This window comes from Cavia porcellus, unplaced genomic scaffold (genome assembly GCF_034190915.1).
Source record: "Cavia porcellus strain 051 isolate PalLab524CR breed Dunkin Hartley unplaced genomic scaffold, mCavPor4.1 scaffold_12, whole genome shotgun sequence".
Lineage (NCBI taxonomy): Eukaryota > Metazoa > Chordata > Mammalia > Rodentia > Caviidae > Cavia > Cavia porcellus.
Genome location: NW_026947495.1, coordinates 57,747,714 through 57,761,017, shown reverse-complemented (window position 1 = coordinate 57,761,017; position 13,304 = coordinate 57,747,714). Strand labels below are relative to the sequence as shown.

Here is a 13,304-nt window from a genome sequence, read left to right as displayed (position 1 = left end):
GTTTTAAGTTTCAGCTTTCAGAACATTACTCTGATTCTTTAAGGGTTAAAAGATTCTCCCTCACTGATTTTTTTTCCTTTTGTTGAAACAATGTCTCATTCTGTAGCCTAGGCTCAAAGTAACCATTCTCCTACTTGAGCCTTTCCAGTGCAAGGATTACCAGTGTGTATTTCCATACCTTAATTGAACTGGCTCCACATTGAATCTTTCAATCATAAACTTCTATACTAAGCACAGTGCCTGGTCCAGGACTATATCACCAGATTTTTGTTTGTTTGTTTAAAGCTTGTTAATGGAGCTAGGCGTTGTGGTGCATGCCTGCAAGCCCAGCACTTGGGTGGCTGAGGCAGGAAGATCGCAGTGAGTTTCAGGCTAGCCCAGGCTACAAAGTGAGTTTAACACCAGCCTAAAATGCACAGCAACACAGCAAAACCTTGTCTCAAAAAAGACAAAGAAGCAGCAGCTAGTTAATGAGAGCATAAGCTCTTTTCCAGAGTTTTCCCTGTCATATGTAGGGCTTCTCTCACGAGGTATTGCTAACATTTATCCCTTCAGCTTCTAAATTCTCTCAGAGCCTGCCAGTAATCACCCACCACTAAAACGAAGCTCATTTCCTAAATCTTTCTGTGGGGATGCATTCTATTGAGAAAGTGGTCTCTCTCTGGAACTCAGGGGCATTTACTACTGGGCTTCAACCCTAACATTTTTTTTTTTTTTTTTTTAAATTCTGAGACAAGGTCTTGCTAAATTGCTGATGCTGGCTTCAAACTTGGGATCCTTCTGTCTCAATTTCCTAAATCAGTAGGATTATAGGCATTTGCCATGGCATCTGGCAACAGGTGATTTTTTTTAAATGCAAAATTGCCACCTCTCAGTGTAGCCATATAAGCTAATTAATGATGTAGCAGATCTTTAAGATTACTTTTTCAAGGAAAGCAAGGAAAGATTACTTTTTCAATAACACAAGCCTCTTTGATATACTCCTGATATAGTTCACATAGATCAAAGGAGAAATGAGAATGGACTGCTTCAATAACAGTACATTTGGGGCTGGGGATTTAGCTTTGCGACATAAGCACCTGCCTTGCAAGCAGGCGGTCATGAGTTTGATCCTCGGTACCGATAAAAAAAAAAAAAAAAAAAAAAAAGTACACTTATGAAAACTAGATTGCTAATAAAATCAGTTAAAAAAAAGCGCTAGTATGGGGCTGGGGATTTAGCTCAGCGGCACAAGCACCTGCCTTGCAAGCAGGCGGTCGTGAGTTCGATCCCTGGTACCGATAAAAAGGAACAAAACAAAAAAAAAACAAAACAAAAAAAAAAAGCGCTAGTATTTGAGATGTCAGGAAGAGCAACTGTGGTCTTCAATTAATGTGATTTCCTTTATTATTTTTAATAGACAAAATCAATTGCAACAGCAACCTGTTTAGGTACTTGTAAAATTCTAAAATCTTCTGGAAAACTAGAGAAAATATATAATCTGCTAAATTCAATGTTAAATACAAACATTATACACATATACATTTATGATCTCAGGGATATAAAAATATAGTAGTTGGATGTGGTGCTGCATCCATGTTACTAAATCTAATCATTCTTACATCAAAAACTTCTCCATTTATAATACTGCAAAAAATGTCAAGATCCAAGTCTTGCCCTACAGAAATAAAAATATAGAATATGGCGTAAGAATATGGTAGTTGCATATACGTAAAACTAGGGGAAGATCACTGACATGTAAGCAAAATAAAAATGGAAGCTTAGAGCTAATACTAAAAATTCTTTACACACAACACTACAATGTAAAAGATTTGCAACAAGTGCTTCACTATAATTATGTGTCATTTCTTCTACAAATGCCGAGATATTTCAACACATTACTATACTACAAAGAAACATTGTTATGATTTTGTTGAAATATCCCACTGAGAAAGCAAGGTGGAGGGAGGACATGTATTTCCCAAAAGGGGCAACAATTTAGAGAAGTGCAGATAGTGTTATGATAACTAATAGAACTGAGAGTCCATCCTTCTACGGTATTATGAATGGCTACCAATTTTCTTTTGCTGTCTGACAGAAAATCAATTCCCAAAGATAGAGGAAAAAACGCTCCACCCAGGAAAACCAAATTGTCACTTAAAGATGATTTTATAATTTTAACAAACCAAAATATTTATTTTTCATAAACCAGTTGTGGTGACACACGCCTGTAATTGCAGCGCTCTAAGCTGAGGCAGGAGAATCCCCAAGGGCTCGAGGCCAGCCTGGTCTATACAGTGAGCTCGAGGCCAGCTGCACTATAAAGTGAGATCCTATTTAAAAAAACTAACGAAAAGCCCTAAATTATAAAGAAATTGGTAAGCAATGCCCAATGACCTCTGTTAAAGACAGAAATGTAAACTGTTATAAAAATAATTGCATCTCAAATAGTTGAAGGGCGGGTGGTTAAACAGGTAAAGTTTCAAGTTTATGAAAAACATGAAAGAGAAGCCGCCTCTTTTCTGAATCTTATGTGAGTTCAATATTTTAAAAATGTTCACTCCCATCTCCCCAAATGCTGTTACAAACTAGCAATTAATCACTATCTTCGGCCACAATATGGGAAAAACATAAACACACATATTTTTCGCCTTTTTGTTTAACTTCCAAAAGTTAGAAGGCCTTACAAATTTCCAAAACATCTAGTTGTTCCTGAGACGTATTTGTGATCACTAATGGAAAAATTTAGTGCTACACTGAATGTACCTTTGTGGAAAAATTCAATACACAAAATGGTCCTTTAATAACGTTTGCAGAACGAGTAGGTATTCTTCTTGCCAGTATAATAAAGACTTTGGGCCTTAAAAGGCCAAAGATAGGCCAAATTTGTTCACTTTTCTTTAAGGCATATGGAGCTCGGAAACCATCACCTTCCTGCTAGAGTATCGTCGTCCTACCAGGCCTGCGCCGCTCGCAGCTCCTCGAAAACGTGGGAAAACTTCGAAAGAGCTAAGGTAAGGCTTTGAACTTGACTTTTACAAGAATGTCTAACAATGTGCCCTATTACACTTAAGTATGCACGAAGGTAGCCGTCCTCTGAGAGGAAAAGGTCAGGTAGGAGAAAACTGTACTCAATTTTAATCCCTGCGATTCAGACTCTTCCCCGCCCTCTCTGACCCTAATTTGACAGCACCTTGGGTTGTGCCACCTCCTTTCCCACCAGCCATCCCAACCTCCCCCGCTGCAGTACTGTCTTACGATTCTGAAGCATCAAACATCGGCCTAGCTCCCCGGAGTTCAGGCCGCCGTCGCTGCCGCCATATTACAGCTTGTGCAGCAAAATGCGTCAGGGAGCGAGGTGCGCGCCCCAGTGGAGAGGGCGGGGGCTGGCGGAGGAAGAGCCGTTTCCTAGGCCCCGCAGGCTGGGCTGGAAGCCGCCTACAGATGCCTAAACAGTTCCTCGGGCCTCGGGGCCCCCTCTGGGCCCAAGCAGTCTATATACCTCGAGGGAAAGGCTGTTAACTCAAGCCGGCCATAGGCACCAGCTCCGCCCCTCCGCCCAGGCTCTTCCCGCTCTCGTACCGGGGCTGCAGCAAATGATGCCACCAAAACAACATGTTTCTCGCGCTACCAACCTGTGTCACTAGAATCTCCTCTTCTCCCGGCCTGGTCCTTCAAAGCGCTTCAAATCTACCGCCCTCAGAAAAGGCGCTAAAGCCCACTAACCGCCTCCCTCCCCCACACCCCAGTCCCGGCGTGGAGGGAAAGCGTCGCGCCGGAAATGCGTCACGGATTCGTGGATGGCGTCTCTCAGCCTTCCGGGTTTGTGTCACCACGCCCTCCTTGGAATTGTAGGATTTAGTGTCCTAATGTTTTTTGTGAGTTGACCGATTTCTTTGTCGCCATCTGAATGCCATATCGTGCCTGGTATGAGGTAGGAGAATCTCAAATTCTAACCGAGCCTGGACAATTTGGAGAGATCCTGACGATCAGTCAGTATATCGTTCCTGAAATAAAGTACTTCATAACATGTACTGATGCGCTGTTTAGGGTGTTTTGAAGGACCGTCTACTAGAAGACGCTTGCAATTTCAGTTTTTATAGTAAGCTCTACAACACAAAGTCTAAAAACCAGTAATCAATAAAGTTCTCTTTGAGAAAAGAATTACAAAAGGCATTAATGTTTGTTACTGTTCTCACGCTATATAGATTATATTTAGTACTGTATGTTGAAATTTAACTGGTCTGTGAAATCTCAAACATTCCCAAATTGATTTGACATGGGTGTATTGTCAAGAAAGATGCTGTCCCAGTAACAGGAAATAGTGTAATATCCAAAAATACTATGGCTTTAAAGGATGTGTTTCTTATGGAGATCTTAGAAGACTGGGACAATTGAAAGGGCATCTCTGATCAGGTAGTTATTTAGGGACTTGGATTCTTTCCATTATGTTATTTCATCATGCCCCAGGGTCTTGTCATTGAATGATGACTGTGTTGCTTTAGTTTTCAGCTGGCAGGAACAGAAAGTAAGGGGCAGTGTCTCAAGACCTAAACCCAGAAGTAGCTCATGCCACTTTGGCTGTCATTCCATTGATAAGAAAGACTAACTCACAAAAGCAATCACAAATGCAAAGTTCTGGTTGCTTAGCATGTACGAAGAAAACATAAAGGTATTTCAGTGGAAGATTAACAGGATCCCATTAATAAATAGATATTTGCACAAAAAAACATTTTTATGGTCATCAAATCCTGGTTTTTCAAATGGTGGTTTAAGAGCCTTTTTTTTTTTTTTTTTTTTTTGGTACCGGGGATTGAACTCACAACTGTAGGCTTGCAATAAGGTGCTTTTGCTGCTCAGCTAAACCCCCAGCCCTTAAGAGCCTTTTTAAACGTAAGTTTTTGTTTTTTTGAGACAGGATCTCCCTCTACAGTTCGGGCTGGCCTTGAACTCACTAGCTCAGCCTGGCCTAGAAATTGTGGCAGTCACCCTCCTGAGTGCTGGGCTTACAGGCATGCACCACCATGCCTAATTTAATCTGTATGGATAAGTCATGAGCATAGTTCAATACATTTTTACTAAGTGAACATACAGATTGAAGCTCTGCTAGATTAAGACATACAGCAAAACCAGTATCAACATTCCAGAGGCCTTCTTTATGTTCCCTCCTACGAATGCCACTACCCCATTCCCACCCCCACTAAAGATAACTGTTCAAATTTTCAGCTGCAGTGCATATTAGATTATTGACTGATTTTGCTTTACTGTGGAACTGAATCCAGGGGTCCTCTCCCACTGAGTTATATACCTAGTCCTTTTATATCCTATTTTGAGGCAGGTTATCCTAAAATTTTCATGCTAGCCTATGACTTTCAATCCTTATGCCTAGAGGTGTGAGTTTTGCCCAGTTTTGAGCCTGGTTTTGCTGTTACTGTTTTGAGATGGGATCTCACTATGTATCCCAAACTGGCCTTGAACTCTTAGTGATCCTCCTACTTCAGCCTCCTCAGTGCTGGGATTATGGGTGCCACTACACCTGGCTTTGAACCTTATATAAATGGATTTATGTGTCTGTACTGTTGCTTTCAGGAAATTTGTTGTTTTTATGGTGCTGGAGATCGAACTTAGAACCTATGCATCCTATGTAAACCACTTCACCAGCCCTTTACTTTTTTTTTTTTTTTTTGTGACTGGATGTGCTGTGCTTGCTTGAGCAGACTAACATCATCTGGTAGTTGGTATGCAAGCCATTAAAGAATTTTATCTTTACAATTTTGTTTCTTTAGAGCCGTTCCTGGTACCAAAGTCTGTGTCAGCCAGTGCTTACTAGAGAAACAGATATAACTGGGTGTGGTAGTACATGCCTGCAATCCCAGCACTCAGGAGGCTAAGCCAAGAGGACTGCTGCAAGTTTAAGTCCACTTTGGGCTACATACTGAACTCAAGGATATGCAGGACTACAGAGCGAGACCATGTCTCAAAAAAAAAGAAAAAGACTTAATGAAAGATATACAAATATGTAAGAATTTACAAGACTGGCATACAGTGGACTCCAGAGAGGCAGGTGTGGAAGAATGCAAAAGTTTCTGTGCACACTAGAGATCCAAAGGATCCAGTTGGAGCTCAGTGTATTATCACATGCAATATTACACTGTGTCAGGAGGCCAGCGGGTCTGTGTTGGCTGCTGAAGAGTCTGCACTGCAAGCCACAAGACAAAGTCCAAATTGAAAGCAAAGACTAGAACTCCTCTAAAGAAACAGAAGCAATCCTTTCGTTTCCGTTTTATACCATTCTGGTGATAATTCTCACTAGGGAGAGAGTCTTCTACACCCAGAACTCTGCTGAGCCAATTTAGTTGGGCTTTTTTTTTTTTTTTTTTTTGACTAAAACTGACACAATCAGTTGACTATCACACTGGCTCTGAATTTGTGATCCTCTTGCTTCAACCTCCCAAGTAGCTGGGATTGCAGTCCTATACCACCACTCCAGTTCTTTAGGTTTTTAATTATGAATTAAGCTTCCATGAATTTTTTTGTCTTTTTGACACAGGGTCTCTCTGTGCAGTTCAGGGTGGCCTTGAGCTCGCTTTGTAGCCTACGCTGGTCTCAAACTCGAAATGATCCTCCTGCCTCAGGCTCCCGAATGCTAGGATTACAGGTGTGAGCTACCATGCCCAGCTTCCATGAACTTTCTTAACCTACTGTATTGGAGCACAAATATTTTGCACACATGTTGGAGATACATAATACAACAAGAATGGAATTGCTAGAGCTTAACGTCTGGCTAGGTTCAGCTTTGGTAGATGCTACCCAAGAGTTTTCCAACGTGATTATCAATTTATACTCTTGTTGTACATATCTTCTGATGACAGTATTAGTGAGAGATCTCATTTCCAAATAAACAAAACCCAGCTTCAATCAGCCTAGGTAAAAGGGATATATTGCTTCATAAGCAAAAACTGATAATGTGATGGCTTGAAAATATGCCCATGAATTCACTTTTTTAAGTGCTAGAGAACCCAGGGTCTTACATGTGCTAAGGAAAGTCTCTACTTATTGAGCTATATCCCCTGCCCACAAATGCTTTGTTATGGCCTGCTTCTAATGTCTGGAATGAGGCAGAAGTGACAGTATTATTTCAGAGATTAGGTCATAAAGGACACTTATTTCTACTCTTTTTTTTTTTTTTTTTTTTTGTCTTTTTCATTGTTATCGGTACCGGGGATTGAACTCAGGACTGCCTGCTTGCAAGGCAGGTGCTTATGCCACTGAGCTAAATCCCCAGCCCCAAGGACACTTATTTCTGTGTTATTGTCTCTTGGGTTACTAAATGAGAGGAAGTAATCTGCCATGTTGTGAGGACATTCAAAAGGAATCTTGAAAAAGCCAGAGAGGAAGAGAGGCTTCCAGCCAACAGCCATGTAAACAAGTTATGTTGGAAACAGATCCTCCAGCCTCAATTAAGGTTGAAGTACCTGTAGGCATGACTGCAATCAAGTGAGAAATTGAGAATGGCCATTATTAAGAAATCAATAGTAACAAATGCTAGTGAGGCTATAGGGAAAAGAACCCTTCAGCATTGTTATAAGAGTATAAACTGGTATAATCATTGTGGAAATCAGTGTAAAGATTCCTCAGAAAACTAAAACTAGAAATTCCATTTGATCAGGTTATTTCCCTTCTAGGAATGTTCCCAAAAATGTTAATGACCTCATATTGCAGTGATACATGCATGCCCATGTTTATAGTAGCACAGATCATAATAGTTAAATCTTGGAAGCAGTCTGTATGTCCCTTGACAGATGAATTGATAAAGAAAATGTGGTGTTCATACACAATGGGGTACTATTCTGTCATAAGAAAGATATACTTGGGTCATTTGTAGGAAAAAAATGAATGTACCTTGAGACCAAAGGTTAACTGAAATAAACCAGACATACAAGCTTAAATATCTCTTTTTTTAAAGGGTCAGGGGTTTATTTTGGCTCATAGTTTATAGAGGCCACATGGTTTCTTCTATCTGAGAAAGAACAAAACAAAGACAATAGGTATGGATTTTCTTTTTATTCTTAATTTTTTGAGACTGTCTCACTATGTAGTTCAGGCTGGCCTTGAACTTGCTACGTAGCCCAGGGTAGCATCAAACTCCTGACAGTCTTCTTGCATCAGCCACCCAAGTGCTAGCATGACACCACTCCCAGCATGAAAGATAATAGGAAGTAGAGAAACAGGTATTTTTCAAATGGAAAGGGATCAAGAGATAGAGGAAGGAGGGGTAGGGAATAAAAACAGGAACTAAAATTTATTATGTACATGTACCAACTCTAGAAAAGGAATGTAAATATTATATATTGCAAACATATACTAACAAAAAAATTTTAAACACAATAAAATTCACAGGAACAAAAACCAAAAGAAAAAACTGAGTTGGGCATGATGGTACACAATTGTAATCCTAGCACTCAGGAAGCTGAGGCAGGAGGATTGCTACAAGTTTGAGGCCAGTCTGGGGTACACAGTAAGTTCAAGGCCAGTCTGAATTACAGAGTTGAGATTCTGCTCAAAAACAAAACAAAACAAACAGAAAACAGAACAAGAAACAAAAATTGAGCCAAGATCATTCAATTAAGCTAATTCCTAATTTCTGACTCATGAAATTATGGAAGAAATGTTTAAAGTCACTAAGTTTTAGATGACTTATTAAAAAAAAATGGATAACTGATACAGAAAATAATAATGTTATAGAATCTCTTTCCTAATCCTACTTAGCTTTTTTTTCCCCAGATTTATTTATCTAAGCATAATTCACATCTTAAGAATCTGAGCTCAGAGCACTGTCTCCTGAGATCTGCGCCATGATGGAACTTCGGACTCTGGGAAGCCAAGCAAGCACCTCCCTTCCCTGGTAAGCGGAGACAGGGTGGCAGACTGTAGCCCTTCCAGGGAGAGAACCAGCAGTGTCTCCTGAGATCCGTGCCATGTTGGAACTGAAGACGCTGTGAAAGCAAATGATCATCCTGCCTCCCTGCTTAGCAATAGTGAACCTACTGCTACATGGCCTAGAGTCAAATATCCCACTTCCCTGATCCTCCTTCTTCTCCCCCCCCCCCCCCACCGCCCATTAGCAAATGGAAACCAGAAATCTGAGCATCGCCTGGGAGGTTGACCATAACAAATTAGGGGGACTTCCTTCTACCATTTCTTTGAAGGCAAATATTTTTATTACTGTTTTGCTCTTTTCTGATTAATGGTACTGTTCTATTCAATATTCTGTTTTGATAAGTTCTATAGTGTTCTATATTTCATCTCATTTTGATATACATGATTGAAAGAACAGCTATTATAAAGATAACAAAATATACTATGATACCTATTACTGTTATCCCGGTAACCTGCTGTGAAATTCTGTACCAATTTCATTGTACGATCTTAGTTGGCTTTATTCTGACTTGTTCTGTTGTATACTTTCAAAAAAAAAAAAACGTATAAAAACAACAACAACAACAGAAAGAATCTGAGCCCAGGTTGGAGATCAATCGCTCAGTGGCAGAGTTCTTGCCTAGCTTGGGTTCAAAGCCCTGGGGTCAATAAGGCACCACAGTAAATAAAATGTCAACCAGGTGACGAGTACACCAGTCATCCCAGTGCTTAGTAAGCTGAGGCAGGATGATCACTGTGAGTTTGAGGCCAGCCTGGTCTATGAAGTGAGTTTAAGGCTAGTCTGAAAAAAAAAATTAAAATGTCAAAACATTATTTGATTGGCATAGCAATGGCAGCCCAGAAATTTGTGCTCCTACTTACATTGAGAGGATGTCATTGGGAAATGTTCCTCTGGCTAAGAATGGTTTTCTAGCTAACTTCTTTTTTTTTTTTTTTTTTTTGTCTTTTTTTTCGGTACCAGGGATCGAACTCACAACTGCCTGCTTGCAAGGCAGGCACTTATGCCACTGAGCTAAATCTCCAGCCCCTCTAGCAAACTTCTTGCATCTAAGTAAGGATATATAAATGCTTCTGGTGAGTGGAAAATGAATGGAAATGCTGTGAATTACATGGAGGTAGGAATGTTTATAAAGTGTGCTGTGTCTTTTTTTGTCAACTGGATCAACATGAAGAAAAATTTGGGCTTTCAGTGATTTTTGGCGGGGGAAGAGTACTGGGTGGAAACAACCCCAGGGCCTTTATACTTCTTTTTAATTTGCATAAAAGTTGTCACTGAGCCACTAATTTGCCCCAGCTGAGCTCCAACTTTGTTTCCCCTGCCTCAGCCTTCCAGAGCCTTGGATTACAGATGTATGCTGGATTCAGAGGTTTTTAAGGCCTGAACAATTATGGAAGAAGCCTATGTCTTTGTCTGTATAATGTTGCTATCAACATACTACCATACACTGGTAAATTTGTCAAAGAAAAGTTTATTTTGGCTCATTTGGCTCATTTGGCTTATTTGAAAGTGCAAAGTACAGGGGCCATGTATGTTGCCAAGAGTACAAAGTGATGCAGGTTATCCTATGGTGACAGATAAAGAGTTTATGTGTATCTGCCTGGCATCCTGTTTAAATGTCACTTATAGTTAATGGGCTGAAGAAGGTAGCTCAATGAAGAGCACTTGCTTAGCATGCACAAGGCCCTAGGTTCAATCCCAGTACCTCAGAACAAAGGAAAAAAGAAAACAAAACATACAACAAAAAGAAAAAAAATAATGTCCCCAGTACACATTCATGAGGCTTCAACCTGATATAGTATCTTTATATTAATCATTTCTTAAAGAAAAATGTCTAATAGAGGAATGGCTGGGTAATTTATGGCCTACCTATACTATGAAATAGTATTTAGTGTATTGGCAGATTTATCTATTGCACTTGGTTAGCGTTGTTATGTATTCTATAAAGTTAAGTTTACTCAACAATAAATCTGCAGAAGTTTGGAAAAAGATTATTTTGGTAGCATAAAAATGCCAATGAATTTTTATGTAAACAAAAGCAATCTGCAAAGTAATATGTCTGTGCTAGTCTCTTTTTTTGTCTAAGAAAGAAAGGAAGGGACAGTAAGGTTAATAAGAATTTTTAGTGGTAATACATATAGGAATTTGATATATCAAGGGAATGGAATTGGAAGGTGTTCTGGCTTATATCTAGATGTCCCCTAAAGCTTTATATGCTTATAGGTGAGGCTTTTGGAAGTGCCTGGATTGTAGGTGCATGATACTGTATTAGCCCACTGGTACTGCATAAACCCAATTGGTTTAGCATGGTTCTGTATGTGGATAATGAATGTAGTGAAGAGGGAAGATACATTCTGGATGTGGGTGGCACACCCACTGCAGCTTGAGTGGAATAAAAAGAGAACAGGAAGGCTCACTGCTTCCTGTCTATGCCATGACCTGTTTCTTCTCTGACATGCCACCTGCCTTGAAGCCAGCCTCACTGTGGACTAAAACCTCTACAAATTGTGAGCTGAAATAAAACTTTCCACCTCTAACTTGTGGGTGTCAGGTATTTTGTTACAGCAATGAGAAAGTAAGGCAGAAGATGTATTAGCTTTTCCCTTACTGGAACACAATACAAAGATACTCCACACTATGCATTCATGAGAGACACCTTGACAACCATTTGATGCTAATCACTTCCAAAGGTTTCTCTCCTAAACACCTAAGTCAGAGTAAGTTTCTGTAATATGAATTTTGGAGGAAACAACCTGTATTCAAACCAGAATCTCTGTGTGGAGTTTTCTTCACTGGCCAGGTGTATCTACACTGGAATACCGCGTGGCAGGTAAGTCCAGTGCTATGAGTTAAAAACACTGATGTTTGGCTTTACTCAAGTAGATAGCACTACCCATCTAAAAACCTATGGACTTGCAGTACTAGATTTGGCCTGGCCCAGATCATTGTAGTCCTTATAGTATGAGGAAGGAATCTGGAACCAAAGAAGAGATATAGGTGGGCAGGGTGCTCCAGTTAACCTTTAGTTTAAAATAATGAACTTTTTTTTTTTTTAGCGACAGGGTCTTGCTATGCAGTCCAGATTGGCCTTCAACTCACAGTGATTCTCCTGTCTCAGCTTCTTGAGTGCTAGTATTACAGGCATGTACCACCACACCCAGGTCATTTTTTTTTTGTTTTACTTCTCCCCACTATTCAACAAACTATTATTTGTACCAGTTGTCTACCTTATCACCCATAGTATGGTTAACTTTTTTTAAAAATGCATCTTTTATATTTTTTTATAATAGTATGAACTATTGCAAAAATTTGTTTTGTTTGAGACAAGTTCATATTGTGTTGTTCAGGCTGATCTTGGACTTTGTGGGACCAACTGATCCTCCTACTTCAGCATTCCAAGAAGTGAAGGCTGATAGTAAAAGTCTGAGCATTCTATAATTGCCACTAATTTCTTCTGTGATGGTTGACTGGCTTGCAACTTGATTGACTTGGAAACCACCAAGGGGATTAGTAAAGCATACTTTGGAGTAGGCATGGTGCGTCGTGGAAGTATGAGAGTCTGTCTCCAGGACCTTACCCCTTCCTCTCTGGCACTGTTCCTCTGCTGTGCTTCCTGACTGCCATGAACTGAGAATGTTTGCTCTGCCACATTCTTCTGCCATGATGTTTCTGTCTTGGAGCCAGCCAACCATAGACTGAAACTCTAAGACAAAATAAATTTGTCTTCCTTTAAGTTGTGGCTTTTGTGGGCCAACAAGAGGAAAGCTAACATACCTTCAAATTCCATTCTCTTGAGATTCCAAATACCCATATGTATTACCATTAAAAATTCTTGTTTAATATCCCTCTTTTCCTCCCTCTGTTTCTTCCTTTCTCAGACAAAAAATAAGGCTATATCACACAACTTGTCCTGCAATTTGCTTTTATTCATATAAAAATGTAATTGACATCTTTGTTACTATCCAAATACCATTTCATATAGATATAATTTATCCAGTCATTATCCTAGAAAGCATTTTAGTTATTTCAAGTTTGAGTTACTACACAGAAACCATAATAAATATCATTTTCCATATATCCTTACATTGATGTTTATAAATTAGCCAGGAGTGAGGTTATTGGATCACATACACTGTTAGTTTTCAAAGACCAGGGGTTAGTACCATTTTGGCAGAGCTTTTCTTTGTCACCGTCTGTATCAGTCAGTGTTTTACTAGAGAAACAGATATAACACAAATATATAAATGTATACGAATTTACAGGATCTGTTTACTATGGTCACCCACAGAGTCAGATGAGGAAGTGTGCAGGGGGTGCCAGTCCAGTCTGGAGTTCACTGCAGTGTCCCATACTAGTCTGGACCAGGAGGCTGATGGGTCTGTGATAG

At 39.8% G+C, this 13,304-nt stretch overlaps 1 protein-coding gene and 1 long non-coding RNA gene across 9 annotated transcripts in view; one reads left to right on the top strand and one right to left on the bottom strand.

The window, feature by feature from the left end:
• The window catches only part of Ppig (peptidylprolyl isomerase G), a 51,168-nt gene extending 47,416 nt beyond the window's left edge, over positions 1 to 3,752 (bottom strand). For 2 of the 5 annotated variants that reach the window (XM_003478649.5, XM_023561148.2), the window contains exon 1: positions 3,615 to 3,749. The gene's annotated coding sequence lies outside the window, so the exon portion shown is untranslated. Of the gene's footprint in view, positions 1 to 3,237; positions 3,412 to 3,614 lie in introns of those variants that run through there. The other 3 variants (XM_013142450.3, XM_013142451.3, XM_013142452.3) reach the window with 3 other exon arrangements.
• Positions 3,753 to 3,760: 8 nt separating this feature from the next.
• LOC106025418 (uncharacterized) lies at positions 3,761 to 12,761 on the top strand. 4 transcript variants are annotated; one of them, XR_010050854.1, is made up of 5 exons: positions 3,761 to 3,913; positions 8,764 to 8,884; positions 9,881 to 9,993; positions 11,974 to 12,078; positions 12,265 to 12,761. It is a non-coding gene; the product is annotated as an uncharacterized LOC106025418 (long non-coding RNA). The 4 variants fall into 4 exon arrangements; XR_010050853.1 differs by having other exon boundaries at positions 3,763 to 3,913; positions 11,974 to 12,761; XR_001198992.2 differs by lacking the exons at positions 11,974 to 12,078; positions 12,265 to 12,761 and adding an exon at positions 10,245 to 11,454 and having other exon boundaries at positions 3,763 to 3,913.
• Positions 12,762 to 13,304: the final 543 nt, after the last annotated feature.